Raw genomic sequence first — 17,764 nt, 5'->3', positions numbered from 1 at the left:
ATATGTTTTCATTTTGACATAAATAATGAATAATGAAAGGTTTGCGGGAACACCATGTGCGAATAATTTCTCAATTAAGAGAATGGTTCTGAAAAGACAAACAATTCTGGAGAAGAATGTGTCTTAAAGAATAAAAAAAAAAAAAACCAAGAATATTGAATTCATACAAAAACAATAGGTGTTGGGCTCACGGCCCAACACCTAATTAGAAATGTTTTAAGTTGGCAAATTCACAGCTGCATCTGAGAGTAGCCTTTGGAAGCACACATGTACATTGTATGTGGGTAATTCCACAAAGTTGGGTACAGAATGTGTGACATGAGGGTGAGTTTTTCAAAATAATGTGAAGAGCACTAAAATAACTTTTTTAGGTGCTGACATATATGTAGTGTCTAAAATAATAAACCATTTTGAGACATCTTGTCAAACGTTTTATTTTTAACAGTGTTGTTTATTAACAGATGCAAAGCAAGTTTCACATGTAACATGGACACCAAACATGAGGAATCACCTTTCCCATTGTTATTTTATAGAATTGATATGCTCCAAGTATAGAATGTATTTAAAAGGGCTTGATAAGTACATTAATTAAATTCATACATTTTTTGGCTAATCGTTATGAGATTATTGAAATCAGCTGTTGTTCACTCACATGAAATGGGCAAATTATATAAATTTGGCCCTTCATACATATTTTTTCTTGTATTGTCTGTTCCAAAAATGTTTGTCTACACCAAACGTGTAAAACACAAGGAAGCAAACCCACACGTTCAACTTATTTTGCCATGTTACCATTTCTTTTACACAAGACAGTATCCATGCAAAATAATTTTGTGGTTTCACATGTAACAATGACACCAAAATATTGGTGTCCTGTTACACGTGAAACTGATATATGGATTATAAGGTAATAAGCTTTAAACTTGATAAAAAATGAGTAAAACTTCATTTATATTAGTTAAAAATGAACAAATTTGAAACATCAGCTGAAGATGTGAGTGTGTTTAGCTTTGAGACTCCCATATTGGACAGGGTTGGGTTTCACATGTAACATGGATGCCAAATTATTGAACGTTCTGATTACATCTCAAGATGTGATGCCTAAACCATTTTGCCGTCCCCATCCTTCCCGTATCCCGTCCCTACCCTCCCCTACCCCACCCCACCCTCCCCCACTCCATTCCCACCCTTCTAGTACCCATAACATATTGGACAGGGTTGGGTTTCACATGTAACATGGATGCCAAATTATCGAAAGTTCCGATTACATCTCAAGATGTGATGCCTAAACTATTTTGCGGTCCCCATCCTTCCTGTATCCCGTCCCTACCCTCCTCTACCCCACCCCACCCTCCCCCACTCCATTCCCATCCTTCTAGTACCCATTACATAACAGTGTTGTAGTCGAGTCCATCACAAGTCCCTGCAAGTCCATCATAAGTCCATCACAAACAATTCAGTCTTAATCAGGTAATAAACTTTAAACTTGATAAAAAAATGAGTAAAACTTTATTTACCGGTATATTAATTAAAAATGAACAAATTTGAAACATCCGCTAAAGATGTGAGAGAGTTTAGCTTCGAGACTCCCATTATTGGACAGGGTTGGGTTTCACATGTAACATGGATGCCAAATTATCGAACGTTCTGATTACATCTCAAGATGTGATGCCTAAACCATTTTGCCGTCCCCATCCTTCCCGTATCCCGTCCCTACCCTCCCCTACCCCAACCCCCCCCCCTCCCCACTCTACCCTCCCCTTCCCCACTCCATTCCCACCCTCTAGTACCCATTACATAACAGTGTTGTTGGATGCATTGTTCCTTGGATTAACCATTCCCAAATGGATGAATTTACTGAACATGCTGAAGCCTAAATCAATGCAAATTATGAATTTATTTCTTAGGGGAAGATTTTTTTTTAGTTTTGTACTATTCATTCTTATGTGTTTTGTTTCTTTTGTTTGAAAAAAATGTTGAAATATCTTAATTCAAACCAGAAAAAGAAAATCACATGATGCTCCACCCCCATTATGAGAATGGAATGGTCTGGCGGTATCCTGGCCTGTGACCAATCAATGTTGACACTTCCCCTCTTATTTTAGACTAACTTCAGTAAAAATCACCAACTTTCGAACCCCCTTCAAACAGATAAATGAAAAGGACCCCATTTTTAATAGATCAGACGTTGACCATCCAACGCAGGCAAAAGCACAGGCCAAAACACAAAATCGTACCACACCGTCGCATGGAAACCACGTCGTGATATTTCCATTACGATGTGCAATTTCAGTTAGGGTTTCGGGACACATATTTAGCGTCATTTGTGAAAGCTTAGCCTCTTCTAGTCCGAGTAACTTGGACCCAACTTATCGCCTTTTTTAACATTTTGGACATGGTCTGGCGATAGTGGGGTCCAAGCTAATACCGCGACCTGGACAACATCATCCTGTCACTGTCCCAAACCAACATTTTCCAACAAAAAACATCAGATTTCACCTTCAAAACGGCCTCCAAATTACTAGATATGCCACCTGAAGTACAAGTAGACATCGATGATTAAGATGGTTGTACTTAAGTTTACTTACGATCCGGAAGAAAAGTGAAATTTTCCGTTCATTTCGGAGAGCTCCCCTCGCGATCTTGAACACGTTAAATTTCCGATCGTGTTTAATGTTTGAACGACGCGATTTCTTCTACATGCCCAGTGTACATTCAATGGTCCCCGTATCCCGTGTGCGATTCCGTTACCGAGCGCGCGCGATGCACGATTATGATAATGAGTCACGTTTGTAAACACATACATGTGCATTTTGAACTGTAAAAGGGAATCGGGAACCAGCTTGAACTGGTACCCGCCATAAAAGCTGCGCTAGTTCCCGACTCCCTATTATCGTTTGAAATGCACATGTGTTTACAAATGTGATCCAGTCTACTCATTATCATAATCGATGCATCGCGCGCGCTCGGTAACGGAATCGCACTCGGGATACGGGGACCATCGAATGTACGCTGGGCATGTAGAAGAAATCGCGTCGTTCAAACATTAAACACGATCGGAAATTTAACGTGTTCAAGATCGCGAGGGGAGCTCTCCGAAATGAACGGAAAATTTCACTTTTCTTCCGGATCGTAAGTAAACTTAAGTACAATCATCTTAATCATCGATGTCTACTTGTACTTCAGGTGGCATATCTAGTAATTTGGAGGCCGTTTGACCGTGCATGAACATGTTTTATGCCAAATCACGGAAATGGAATATCACGTCGTCACGCGGTTACCATTTTGTTTCGTATCCATTCCGTAGCTGAAGTGCAGGTTTTAGCGTGTCAACTATACTGCAACAATTGTTTGAGATGTTATTCATGTTTCAGCATACACAGGGAGTAGTTCTTCGGGATTACCAGGCACCGTGTTGATAAATCTGTAATCTAACCCTTGTTTGTCCTCCCCGAATGTGGTATACCTCGTAACTGACATCACACCGTAAAAAAATGACACCAAAACTATTGGCACCCACGATGGAAAAGTTGCCGAAAGCACGCGGGTTTCTTCTTGCAACAAAGCAAGGGTTGCATCCGGGTACTTTGATCGCAAGACGTTCATCCAGAAAATCTATAGAGGGCGCACGCGCGATCGCATTTAATTATCACGTCGTCACGTTTTTTAGTGGATGCGAAGTCAACTACCAGTGAGTAACCACGGTTGTTTTTTAAAAATCGTGTAGTTTTTTTCATGATTTCTGGTTGGATACGAATGGAATGCTACTGTTTCTCGTGGAAATCGTTATTTGGGTCTTCTAAATGACTCTGACATTTTACAATATGTCGGTAAATTTCGGTTTCACCTCGCAACATTGCTGACACGAAATGTTACGATGGGCGCTGAGACTTCCGTGATCGATACTTCAGAAATGCAAGACGCATGGAATAAATAACAATCAGGGAATCGTAAACGGTCTATTGGTTCAACTTTATTTGCAAAACATTATTTAAAATATACTCTTGGGAACACAGAATCGTACATTGAAGACCGAGTATGTTTCATGTCACAAAATATTCTTAAAGTAAACATGGATACCATGATATTTTGGTGACGTAGTTTGGGTTTCGACCAATTGGAGGTCCCAAAAAATTTTTTTTTCTTGTTCGCCCATTCATCCTCAATAAATCGGGATCGATAAAAAATGTGATTAATTTGTCAAAAAAAAAAATAACAGCACTTTGTTTTCACTGGACCACTGTCACTGATGCATTGATTGTGTACCCAACTTCATGGAATGACCCATATGCCTGCAACCCCTACATCAATAGAGTGATCAAGACTATGTGATCAAGACTATGCATGTACTGGTAGCTCAACGATGACAAAATACAATGTAGTTGAAAAGGTGGTCACCTTCATGTGTGTACATGTAAGTAATTATTAGTTTCCATGAAAGTCACAGTGTTTATGAAAAGTGGTGTTCTGGTGTAACACTTAAACCAGCGGCATGTCCCTTGATAAAGGCCAGAAGTTTGCAGCTGTTGGAGAGTGTCACCTCCACCAGTCATCTGGCTGTCTCAATATCTGGGTTAAAGTGACATTAACAGGCTGATTTATGACACCCTGGGTATCACTGAAGATTGTGCAGATTGTGCCAAGAGCATTCACCCAAGTCAAGCCATAAATCACCTTCTTCGTTTTTTTCTACATAAAAAAATGATTGTTGAGAGAGATTTAAGCACCGGCAGCTGTTGCTTTCCTTTTGATTGCTGCGAGTACTCAATAATAAAGGTGCTAGCTGAAATGAGTCAAGTAGTTTGGGCTCTCAGTTTCAGTCATGAAAAACTTGGTTTGAGGCACCCACGGATGCACCAAGAAAATGTTGATCCTTACCTTCAGCACTCAGGGACTGCATTTTGGATAATTACAAACTGCATCAGGATTTCCGTGTTAGGTTGGTTAAAATACTCAACATGGCTTGCCTTTATGACTTATGTGAAGATTTACATACCATGTAAATGTTGAACATGACATATTCCACATCACAGCAGTCGACAATTGTTTTGTTACATTTGTATTATCATGCCAATCAGTCACAAGGGTTTTAACTCACTATTCAAGATTAAATTTCATTTGCAAGTCAACCTTTTGATTACTGTGAGCTTTCCTGCCAGACATGAGATTGAGAGGTTGCAGTTTGATGTTCGTTGATTGACTGACGTACTACCTCCACTCCACTTCATGTTGGGCAGTAGTCACAATCAATCAACAACTCAGGACCAGTTATTTTGCACTACATGTACAACTTTCCTCTCATGCCTTGTTTGATATTACTATACTTCATGAATATTCATCAGGCAACCGCGGTATTTCATTGGTCAATTCCACCATGTTTTTGATCATGCAGTATTTGGATAATACAACATGGTTTATTTTGAAGTGACCAGCTGATTTTAACTCTCTATCTTCTGCTTCCCATGAGGTACCGGTAAATCAGCCACAACTGTGCAGTATTTCACCTCAAACATGTTATATTTGTACATGTACAATGTACTGTATACTAGTATCACATGAGTTCTGCAGATGATTAATGATCAATGACAGCACAAATGTAGGTCACAAGTTTCTAATAATTATGATTGCCTTAAACTTGTCTTATAACAAACTGTAGACAACTGAGAAATAAGTAAGGTCTCAAAACAGGGCCCAAAGTTCAACTTGTTCTTAGCAATGGTGGATAAGAGGCAACAGTTCAGTAAATGTGTGCTGCTTGCTTCACAATTTAATGGAAAATATTCCATGACAACTGGATCCATAACAACTGGATCAAGGCCCTGACCTACATGTACGTACCAGTCATGTACATGTATGCAGGCTTTATCTTGCCCCTCAGCTGCAATCAATTCATTTCCATTACTCTCTTACAATGTGGACAGACGATTTACAATCCTCCCAATAATTGTTTTGCCAGTTCAGTGCTACTCAACACCCTAACTGCCCTGATATACAAGTGATAAATCCTCCTCAGGTTCATCCCAAATGAAGGGTCAATACTTGAACAGTTTGGTAATAATATCTTAACCTTCATTCTGGGTCAAGATCTTGGTGGGAGGACTGTTGAAATGTGACAACACAGAGGTTCTGTTACTTTGTAGAGCTTTTAAGTTTAGTAGTAATTCAGTCAGTTCTTATCAGCAGACCAGATACAATAAAAGTTATAACTTGAGAAGGGATATAAATTATGGTTTTGAGTGGGGAAAGCATTATTTATTGGGCAATGATTGCCGTTGAAAAGCAATGGTAACGACACTCATGAGCCCAGAGTAGTGGTCAAATTTTGTTTCCTGTCTTTCATCAATGACCTAATAATATTATGATAACAATCCATCTTGTCAGTTTGCAGTCACCCCGGCTTTTTATTTCAGATCATCCAGTAACGTGTTCTATTCCCTTTTTATGATTAAACTAGGTCTAGAGGATGAAATCCATCAGGTCACACTGCAGTAAAAATGCCTCCTGATACATGACACCGGTACCAGCTAGTAAAGTACCAATGAAATCTCTCTGCCAACTTGAAGCTGTATGTAACAAATATTTCACATTTTTACTAAAGATTTGATTTACCTAAATACCATACATTATTTCAGGCACTAACTGAGCTCTGAAAAAATGTCCACACACGTTACAATGTAGGTTACATATTCAATGCCATACAAACATGGCTACATCAAATTCTTCTATTGGCACGTAGACACCATTTGATTTCAGAATCAAATATTCTAATGGGGTCCAAAGTCACACCATTTCAACCTTTGACATTCAACTTTGAATACTTTCCAACAACAGATATCCCAAGCATGTATTTATCAAAGAGGAAAATTAACCTACATGTAACTAACAGCAACTCTGGATTTAGCATTATATTATAGGCATTGTGATTAAAGAGAGCTGAATTGACATGTCAGGCCATACATTACAAGACTAAGCATTGCACTTAGGAAATCAAGAAAGAATCGGCAAACCAAAGTTCACATTGGCCAGCCTACCGGTACATGTACATATGACAGAATAGTGATGCAGTAAAGTCAACATAAGTCATGCCTAAATTTTGTTGTGGTTTCTTTGAAATTGTATATAAAAAATTACAGGACTATCTATTGTATATCAAAGTTGTACTTGGTTGTGAGGCACGTACATGTCGGCCTGAAATCCCCGAAAATGTTAAGTTTTGGATTGTTTGCTTATCCTACTTTAAAGGTCTGGTTGAAAGGAAACTAACCTAATGTAGTACTGTTCCCAGTTGTTTACATACACACGCACTGAAATTTGTATCCTTGTGGAGTCATTTCTTTGTTCTCGTGTGCTAAAGTTTACGAGTTTGAAAGGGTAGTTTCAAAATGCTCCTATTGTAACCAGAATTAATTTCCTGGGCTGAAATTTGGACTTAATATCCCTTACATAAAAAACTTCAATTTGCGACACATTATCAACACACCTTGGAAATTTCTAGTTTCTGAGTAAAATTCATGTATCTATTTCGTGATAACCTTGTGGAGATGTATTCATCTATAGAAGTTGCCCTGTGGAGAAGTATACAATCTTTTGTTCCCTATTATACACATGTCTCCACAGGGTACCGTGTACCAGATCACTTTTGATGCATACCCATTTCCAGCCGTGTCCATTCAATGTGTTGTGTGTGACACATAATACACACAGCACCATTACACAAATGGTTTTCTCGCACGTCCGCAAAATGCGATGCACCGCAGTAAAATATGTGCGGCAGGAATCACAACTACTGGGTAGCACAAAACAGCTTGATTTTTGAGAGTCAAAATTTGGACCCCCAAAATTCATTCTCATGCGCCATCGCAAGAATAACACAAAAATGCCCAGTTTTTAAAGGACGGTTGTGTGGACGTTTATATACATCCTACTTTTTAATTCTCTCTTTCAAATGAACATAATTTCGTTTAAAGTGTGTTTTGTAGCCCAATTGGGTGCATATCAGGACGTAATGTCCCTTTAACCCCATTTTAATTAAACAAGAATGTAACGACTGTGATGGAAGCTGTACCTTTAACCTATGATAAACAGAAAGATATGGATTGGAAATATTACCTGATGAATCTATCTATTTTTTTGTTGAAGATGCAAACTCCAAATGACTTTAGCCAGCTCTAGGTACCTAAAATAAAGATATCAAAAATCACAAGAAAAATATCAGTGCACAATAGTAAGGATATGGATATCACAAATGCTCAATCTGACATTGTTCCAAAAATAGGCAAACTAAACACAAACACAGCCAACCTCGGCTTTTATTATTTGTTTTCAATTTCAGTTGTTTCAGTGTGTTTATTGTTGTACCGTATCACTTTCAAATCAATTTCCAAAAACTCAACACAAACCAAATGGTTGTGTTTCCTTGACATATTTTTTTCCATACCAAACACTTTTGTTCTGCTTTATTAAAGCATCTCACTGGTAGCAGCCTAGCACAAGCCAGTGCACACAGGCACATCATGTAGCTGGATACTGCACACTGGGCTACATGTACATGTATGCATCAAACACCACCAAACAGGAGCTCATACACATTAAGAATCCACAGGATTAACTGATAATTTTACCCCAAAATGTTGGCAAGTTGCTGATTGAAGAGCTTCTTAATCCTTCTGGATGTTTGTATTTGATATGATACAAATTCTTCTACTTTGTAATCCCTGATTAAAGTCATGCTACTTAATTTGGGTGTACAGTTAACTCTTACAAACTAAGAGGCATCAATCAATCACAAGGCTTGTACTAGCACAATGGGAAAAAATGCCAAAATCACTCTTGAGGGCTTTGTGAGCATTTCAACTGTCCAACCAATAGTATAGTACATTGTAAGATGCCGTAAACACGATGGTGTACATACCGTACATGTACACATGATCTGCTACCCGGTATGCTTGCGTGCACTAAAATAAAGCTCCTGGTACCAGAAGTACCGGTACCTCAGTACCCCCCGGCAACCTTAACCCTGCACAATCCAACAGAATCCAACTATTTGTCATTTCCGTTGGATTCTGTTGGATTGAGCAGTAAACCCCTTGTACATGTACATGTATACATGTATATTCCTGTTCAAATCTGTTGGATTCAGCAGGCAACTGAAAGCACCCATAGTCAGATTCTGTTGGGTACTAGTAAATATCGCTGGATATAAGTTGGACTCTGTTGGATCCAGCAGCAAACCGAAAAATAAGGCAACTGGACTCTGTTGCATTGAGCATATATCAGTTATTTTACCGGTATATTTTCAGGCACCCAACAATTTGGCAAGTTGGATTGTGTGAGACTGTGTTGGATTGAGCAGGAAACTCACATGACTGAATAACTGTCGGGGATTTAGCAGGGTAGTCCAGGGGAACAATTAGGGGTTAGGGTTTGGTTGTACCCAGGTAACCAGAGTAAACCACCAGATCTCAGGAACCCCTGTCACACCAGCAGGGTTGCTAGACGCTATCCAGGTAGAAAGTCCCAAATGTTCCTCCAACCAGTGTACACAAGACAATAGAACAGGCCTATGCATGAATTTTGATAGAAGGGGAAAGCCTACCGTGTATGTTCAATGTATCCTTAAAAGACAATCACTGTACAAAATATCCTCCTTTTTCCTGTATAATGTTGAGGAGACTGACATGTTAAATGAGGTTCATAAGGGAATGATTGAAATTGCTTCAGTGTGAAAATGAATGCAGTTGAAAAAACAACATGCTTGCACAATCAAAATTCTGAAGAACCAATTCAACCATGGCAAGCCTAAGAATCTTTATTAAGTGAATCTAAATGAGAAAAGGCAAGTCACTAAATCTGCTTCTATTCCCATTTCCTATTCAATCACAAGCTTGATGAAAGAAATTGGTGTGTATTTAATATTTAATGTTTAACAATTTTATGTTTAATCTGTAATCCGTCGTATCTTTTTAGCGAACAAGCAAGCGAATTTCTACCACACTGTATGTTTTCACATACTGGGTAGGCCTATTTGTTGCAATATGATATTAAATAAATAAACAATAAAGAAAAAACATGTACACGTACAAGTAAATGTATGCTGACAAAATATCTACTACAATGTTGAAAACAAGAACTGCAATTTCCAATTCCTCTCTGGTAAAGAACATTTTCTGCAGGCATTCCATTCACAGCGGCTTGAATGAGTCATCCCAACACACAACACATCACAATTCAATCTTCATTTGCACTTGGTCAGCATTGAACCTCAAATTACTGACAGGACATGGTGTTTCTCCTCCACAGATTGGCCATGGAGCCACAGCTATTGTGGCTGTACAGTACATGAAAGCTTTTCATTTAAGGAATGGATTTATGAGTCTGTCAGTTGATGCTTCAATTCATCTCTGAAAGCAATTTTTTTGGAGGAGGAAGGGGTGGAAAATTCTAAAAGTGTACCTCCTGAAGATATCTACATACTATACCAGTACATGTACAAACATGTAACTTTGTGACTGCAACATACATTTAAAGATCACATTTTTACAGCACAGAGTACATATAGTATTTTTGAAGTATTAATGGGTTGATTGGTGTCGGGGGGGGGGGGAATATTTCTGGACAATAATTCAGCCAAGCATAAATCAACAACAGTGTTTCCCATGCCCATTCAATTGCAAGGGGACCCACTTTGTAAATGTTAGAGGCAACCTCTGCCTTCTTCTTTTTTGGCCATAAATTAATACCAGCTCAGCTCACCTCACAAAAGGAAATTTGCAATAAAAAAAAAGGAAATTGATACAGGAAAGTATTTTGTGTAAAGTGTGGAGTCACCAGTTTTTCCACTCTGGATGAAAAAGCTACATCTGATATTTTTGATACAAGTTCATCAAGTGTTCATGTGTATACAGAAAGTGTAAAGTGAAAATGCTGAGTACATTTACCGGTATGCGGTATCTGTTTTGCAAGCTAAAATGCACAAGTGAGTGTGCAGTTTCAGGTCCGCTGCAGATTTTGGTACACCCTCACTACACTCCCCCAAAACCCAGGGGAAACCCTGCTCAACCACTTACATTGGCACCTTATTAAAGTGCTAAGGCATGTCAATCGATTCATTTTATCACAAATTGAATTATCTTGATGAAACCTAAGGCAATCATTCATCTGTAGGGACTTAAAGGAATACTAGACCCTTTCCTGGTTAGTGGCCCACTGATGATCACTTAGCTTCAGGTTTCTGGACATTAAGAATGCTATTCCAGGCATTTCAAACAAACAGCCTAGGGACCTGGTCTTTTAACACTCTCCTAAATGAACTTGATAATGAATCACACGTGTGTAGAAAGTAACCCACTGAGACTGTTACTGGCACTGAACTTGGGAAATCACACATGTCCAATTTCAAAGGGATTTGCTATCAACTCCACCTAAAATCCATAACCTGACATTCATAAGATGGAATTTTTGCATTGGGGTGATGTAAATCAAATTAGGTTTTGCCCTTCACCAACGTATAAACAATGTATACTCAAGTGTGTTACCTCCCGAGTGAAAGTTGGAAAAAAATCACTCGGGTGGGACTCGAACCCACGACCTCCTGCTTTCTAGTGCAGATGTCTTACCACTCGACCACCGAGCTAACAGGATCGGTTGGCTGGTTCGAATGTGATGTACATACAGCGGATACCGCATTAACTATTCGTAAGATGGAATTTTTGCATCCAGGTGATGTAAATCAAATTAGGTTTTGCCCTTCACCGACGTATAAACACTGTATACTCAAGTGTGAGAGTACCACAAAGAACCCATACAGCTTTGTTGTCTCAAAGATCGCCGTTTATGTTTACACATACATGTGAAACACAGAATTGGCTATTCCTTACCACTGCCGAGTAGAATAGCATCAGAAGTGTATACACAAAGTTCTATCGTGCACTATACAGTCATTTCATTGGTCTAGAACTTTTATGTGGAGATCAGTGATATATCGCAAAATGTTCAATGCGCGCGTTGCACACACGTACATGTATGGAACCTGCCGGCGCGCTAGCTTCGCGCAATGAGAACTGCAACGTCAACTGCTCAGTCTCATGTTCGGCAGGACATCAAAACTTTCAGTTATCAAAGGTTACATCGCAGTGGTTTAATTTATTTCTCAAACAGTAAGTTACAACCATTTATCGTTTTGACTTCGGCCTATTGGCAAGATATAACCAAAAAATTGTTGACTGCTGTGATATGGGATATGCCATTTTTAACCCCCTCGGGGCACATAGCACCTGAGGTGAACACCCTTCAGGTGTTCAAAACGTCATATCCCACATCACTAAATTCAATGATGAAATAATTTATTGCCAGCTACCGGTACCATTTTACATAAAATAATAACAACACACAGTGACCAGGATGTGACCTAAATTCTCCACAATCAACCCAAAATATCAATATTCATACATTAATTAATAGCCCAAACTGCAACCTGGCCTGAGTGTGTTTGTTTTTATGCTACAAGTACATTGTAGTACTGTAAATATCCACATGCACAGTTTACAGAATGGTAGTCAGCATACCAGTAATCATCATGAACAAATTAATCAAAATTAGGAATATCATTTGATTAAAGTACACCACGATGCCTACTGACATCACATGTCTGCAAATAGAATGGAGACTGTTAGTACATGTATGAAAAGTGCCATTTGGACCAGTCAAAATAACTTGCTTGCTGTTTTCATACAATTCAGAAGCATAGACATTCAACAAAATGTGTTTTCAATTGAAATTCCTTCAAACAATAAGATGTGAAAGTAGCAATAAATAGTGTTCAGTGCATGGGTACTGAAATTAGGGATAGAAAAGTATCCTCCTTTTCAGATTTTATTCAGAATACAAATGTACATACGGTATATGCACTGTGGCTCTTGTGTGACAAATGCTACACTGTGAATTACAAAACTTTGCAGCTCTCATCTATTATATCTATTATCAATTTCTAAATTTTGTGAAGATTGTTAAGTGTCCCCCAGGCAAGGGCCTACCAAATGTTTGGCATAATGGTCTGAGCATAGAGCCTAGCTCTATGGTCTGAGGAGGTGTAATCAAGTGTCCTTGTTCCTTTCCTCCTGCCTCATAGATCTGGCTTCATCTCAGTGAGTAGGCAATCAGGATCCACCGCCAGCACTCTCTGCTATCATAATATGATTATTTAGAAGCCAATGGATTGAAAAGGGATCAGTGGTAACGCCGGTGGCATATAAACGTTCAGAGCAAAAGAAACATTTTTGAGAGTTCTTATTCACTTGTATAAAACTATAATCAGTACAATTGAATTTTGCCTCCACTCTCCAATGACGTGCATGTGCACATGGCATGCATACAAATGTGGCCTTTAAAAAGTGTTTAACCAACATAAATATATACAGTTAATAAAATGGGTCCACAAAATTTGGGAAAGTCTTTTAAAATGAAGCCCTGCATAGATTTCTTCCAACACTTGACTATGAAAACACTAAATTATATCTTGTACTACATGAACACGTACATGTAGTGTACCAGTACATGTACCGGTATGCTCAATCTTACCATGGAGTGTTTCAACTTTATGAGCTCATATTTACAGCTTTGTGACTGTCATGCCTGTGAGTTCATTGTTGTACCTTTATCACTCCAAACAATATAAAGAAGCAATGACAAACTTGTCAAAGCCATATCTCTTGCGGTGTAGGCGGTGGGAATACTCCATGTCTGTTTATGGACCCCAGGGTCACTCTGAATAGTCTTTGAGGGGATCAGCTATGGGTACTTTCAATCCATTCACATATTTGACTAATCATGGTAACCCTTCAACCTAAACTTGTAAAAAAAAAAAAAGGCAATTTTATTACCATCACCTGCAATTCCAGAGATGATTCATCAACCACTGATAAACTGAGAGCGGAAATGAAAAATCTACTCACAACTTCCTTCTATTAAATTTATCAGTGTTTGAATAAACAGGGCAATTTTACACAATGTAGCCACATGCCATTTGGAGCACATACTCAATTTGTCATCATGCTCAGTTTGTCATCACTTTTTCATTGATTGATTCTCTGAAATGATGACATAATTATAATGTATATTGTACATGTACCGGTACTCTATGAATTTCTAAGTTGATACATGTACATTGATCCATACATGTATGCAATTTCAAGGTATGTTTTAAATGTTTAAATTTGCATTTAAAGTTCTGAGACAAGCCGACTACCACTTTGTTCCATGTTGCTTTAACATCTTTGCAAGATGAACCACAACGGGAAACTGACTACATGTATGAAGGTTCAAATTGAACCTACATACTGTACATACATACGTGTACATGTAGTCAGTTTGCCTTTGTGGTTCATATTATTAATTTTAAACAACAAAGAAATTGACTGCCAGAGCGGGGCTTGCACCTGCGACCTCCGGATTACTGTTCAAGCCCCACTCCAGTGAATTTCTTTGTTCAACTTTGAAAAGTATCTTTAAATTTAACTAGATCTAGTTTCTAGGCATGCATGCTATCATTTACAGTTTGTGTGCTGCATGTCCTTCATTTCCTTGACATTTTTATGATTCCAAATTAAAGGATCATATTCCCACTTTCCCTTTGCTTCACTTGTTGGTGGTGTAAATTGCCGACATCAAAAGAACATTATTTATATCTTGGGAAAATGAGCAGCTGCATTTTATGACATCAAATCACAGGGGAGAATGCACAGAATGTGAAGCACAGGGGAATTCCTGGCTTCTGCTTAGAATCTTCTTGACCTTCGAAATGTTTAGACATAGATCCCCTAACTATACATGTATTCAGAATTTGCAAATATTCATATGGTGCTTTAACAGAAGTTTAAGGAGTTGAGTTGGTTATTTTCCCATGCACTGAAATACCTTTTAAAAGCCTGATGTACCACAACTTATGCCTGGTTGCTATTCCTGAATCTCTAATATCCAAGGCTTGATAGATTTTATCCTTTATAAGTGACTTGAACACATAGAGCTATATTAAGTTACTAGAGCGATAACTCCTCATTCTTGCGCGGAGACGCTTTGAAGCCGCTCTGGGCGCAGATATTTTGAATTTATGTGCATGTTTGTGGAACACAATCAAAATCGATGGATTGAATTTTAAAAGTGTACTCTAAATGCAACGCGCAAGTAGAAGATATGCAAACAACTTAAGCGCGTCACGGCGAAAAGCATCGCCAGTGGAGGGACGCGCACGCGTTGCGCTGTTTGCGTAGAGCAAAATTAAACGCTCAATTGCTGATCGTGCGTTTCGGTTTTGGGCGTATCGGCTTCGATGGCGCACCGACCGGTATGGAATACAAACGCAGATATGCAAATAGCCGTACAATAGACGTACAAAATTTTGAGTTTTTCATAGGTTTGAGCACAAACATGGATGCGCCCATCAGGCATTACCTTGTACATCGAGTTAGCGCTCTAGCAATTTAATATAGCTCTATGCTTGAACAGCATCTCCCATGATCAGACTACACATAGCACCCAGTGACCAGTATGGTACAATCCTCAAGAGAATTGTCTTACCACGGAGAACTCCAAACACAAAATCTTCTGTTCATCTCCTTCACTGAAATGCACAATATCCACAGGAATGTCGGCAACTTCTGTTAAATCAATTGCCCTAAAAAAAATCTATTAATTGACTCTACTAAAAAGGCTATTCCTCTCCTACACGAGGATTCAATAGGTTGCTCAGTCCTTTCTCAAGATTCTCTCTCAGCTCCTTAGTATGTAACTGTTGGCTGGAATCCCACTTAATCCCATCCGCCACTTTGAATAGATGGGAAGCTTCTGCTTAACAATAACATTTGTTTATACCATTTGCCTCACACACCATTAGATCACAAGGCAAAGCCAAACCCTTTGAAGTAATCTTGGATGGATTAATGCCCCCCCCCCCCCCTGAAAGGCTCTTCTTGCAATTCATTAGACAGGCACCTCCAGATACATCATTCTTGCTGTGGTTAACAGCAACTCAATTCCCTGGGTTATAAAAAGGTCAGTCAGTTTACAAAGGATACCTGTGCAATTGTTCAGTATTGTATAGCCTAGAAGCATTTTGTTAAGAGTCCATACAGAGAGGTTTTTTTCCTATTCTGAAAAGGTAAATTTGTTCCTTTTCTAATTGAAGAAAAACTTAATTTATTCTAAAATTCTAATTGTCTTTAGTCTTGATACATGCAGATGTCATGGGTTTGATACCCTTATGAACGAGGATGTTGTTATTTTAGGGTAATAACATGAAAGGTAATGTTTGGGGATCACCAAAAAGAAGCAGGTTTTTAATGGCAGGTCTGATTAAAAAATTCTTCATATTATGCAAACATTTCTCATAGGGAAAGATGCAAAGTTTTCTTGATGAACAGCAGCACTTGTTACAGATACAATGTATACTGGTATTTAGTTTGTCTGAATTGTTGACAAGGGCTTCCTGCTGTGTTTCCTCAATACAAGTCCAGATTACATCGTTAACCTCACAGAAGTCATCAGACTATTCATTCTACTGTCACACTATTCACTTCACTGACACAAACCTATGTTTGAAAAAAAACAATGACCACTTAAAGAAAATGCTTGCAAGATGTACTAAATTAAACACACAAAAATTATACAGATCTGAAGATCTGAAGATACAGTGTACTACTAATTAAAGGGAAACTAGGTCCTGGAACAGCCCAATTGGGCTACAAAATGCGCTTTGAACGAGATGATGTTAATCGGAAATAACATTTAAAAGTAGGGTATTTACATCCACACAACTATCCTTTCAAAACTGGGAGTTTTTGTGTTATTCCTGTATTATGCGTGCGGGAACGAATTTCGGGGTCCACTTTTGCGACCCCATGGCATAAATTTGAGCTGTTTGGATGCTACTTGTGATTCGATTCGTAAAGTGTTCGCCTTGTGCAGACGTTGAAGAAACCACTTTTTTGCATTGGTGATTGGTGACCCCTGTTCCCGAGACACACAACGTGTGTATCGTGCACTGAGAACGACACGAAAAACGTATTCGTGCTCCGTCATGTCCGATGTAAACAAGCGGGGTTTTTCTTTTCTTTTCTCGGGAACGGTAAGACATTAGATGTTGGTTTCCTTTCAACCAGATGTTTGAAATAGGCTAAGTAAACAATCCAAAACATAAACTTTTCGGGGATTTCAGGACCTAGAGCCCCTTTAAACACACAAAAATCATTATCAAATCTGAAGATCTCAACCAAACCATAAAACTGGAAGAGAAAATATCTCCAAAAGGTATCTGGCTTTTAACAACACCCAGTTGAGAGATTGCAGTAAATGAGTTGTCCTACTGGGAAACTGCTGGAAAGATTGATGGTAGGATAGGGAATACATTAACCCTTGTTTATTGGTGTTGATGGGCCAAATGGTGTATATTGCTGAAATTCTGAGGTGAAATATTTTGGACAAAATCGCCTGGAAAGCCTAGAAAGGGATATTCAATGTCTCATAAATTATTATGACTAAGTTCACATTTGGTTTGCTGTGAACAGCAAGTTCTAGGCCATCTGTGAGGCGGGAGGCAGGGGAGGGGTGGACAAAGTAATTTCTAGGATTGTTTCCAAATTATTGAGGACCTGGTTTTGGCCTTTGAAACTGAACAGTTTGTTAAAGCTTCAGACACTATTACAATGTATCCCATTTACCCCCAGCAGAATTTGAGATATTAGGGCCATCATCTTATTTTGATAATTCTTACCTC

General features: G+C 38.7%; 1 protein-coding gene across 3 annotated transcripts in view; it reads right to left on the bottom strand.

The window, feature by feature from the left end:
• Positions 1-17,764, bottom strand: part of LOC119719193 (ly6/PLAUR domain-containing protein 6-like) — a 61,874-nt gene that overhangs the window by 13,611 nt on the left and 30,499 nt on the right. For all 3 annotated transcript variants that reach the window (XM_038188553.1, XM_038188552.1, XM_038188554.1), the window contains exon 3: positions 8,110-8,176. The gene's annotated coding sequence lies outside the window, so the exon portion shown is untranslated. The remainder of the gene's footprint in view (positions 1-8,109; positions 8,177-17,764) is intronic.

The sequence above is a fragment of the Patiria miniata genome, unplaced genomic scaffold (genome assembly GCF_015706575.1).
Source record: "Patiria miniata isolate m_02_andy unplaced genomic scaffold, ASM1570657v1 HiC_scaffold_8, whole genome shotgun sequence".
NCBI classification, from domain to species: Eukaryota; Metazoa; Echinodermata; class Asteroidea; order Valvatida; family Asterinidae; genus Patiria; species Patiria miniata.
Note: the sequence above shows the minus strand (reverse complement) of the source record. Positions and strands in the feature narration are given on the sequence as shown.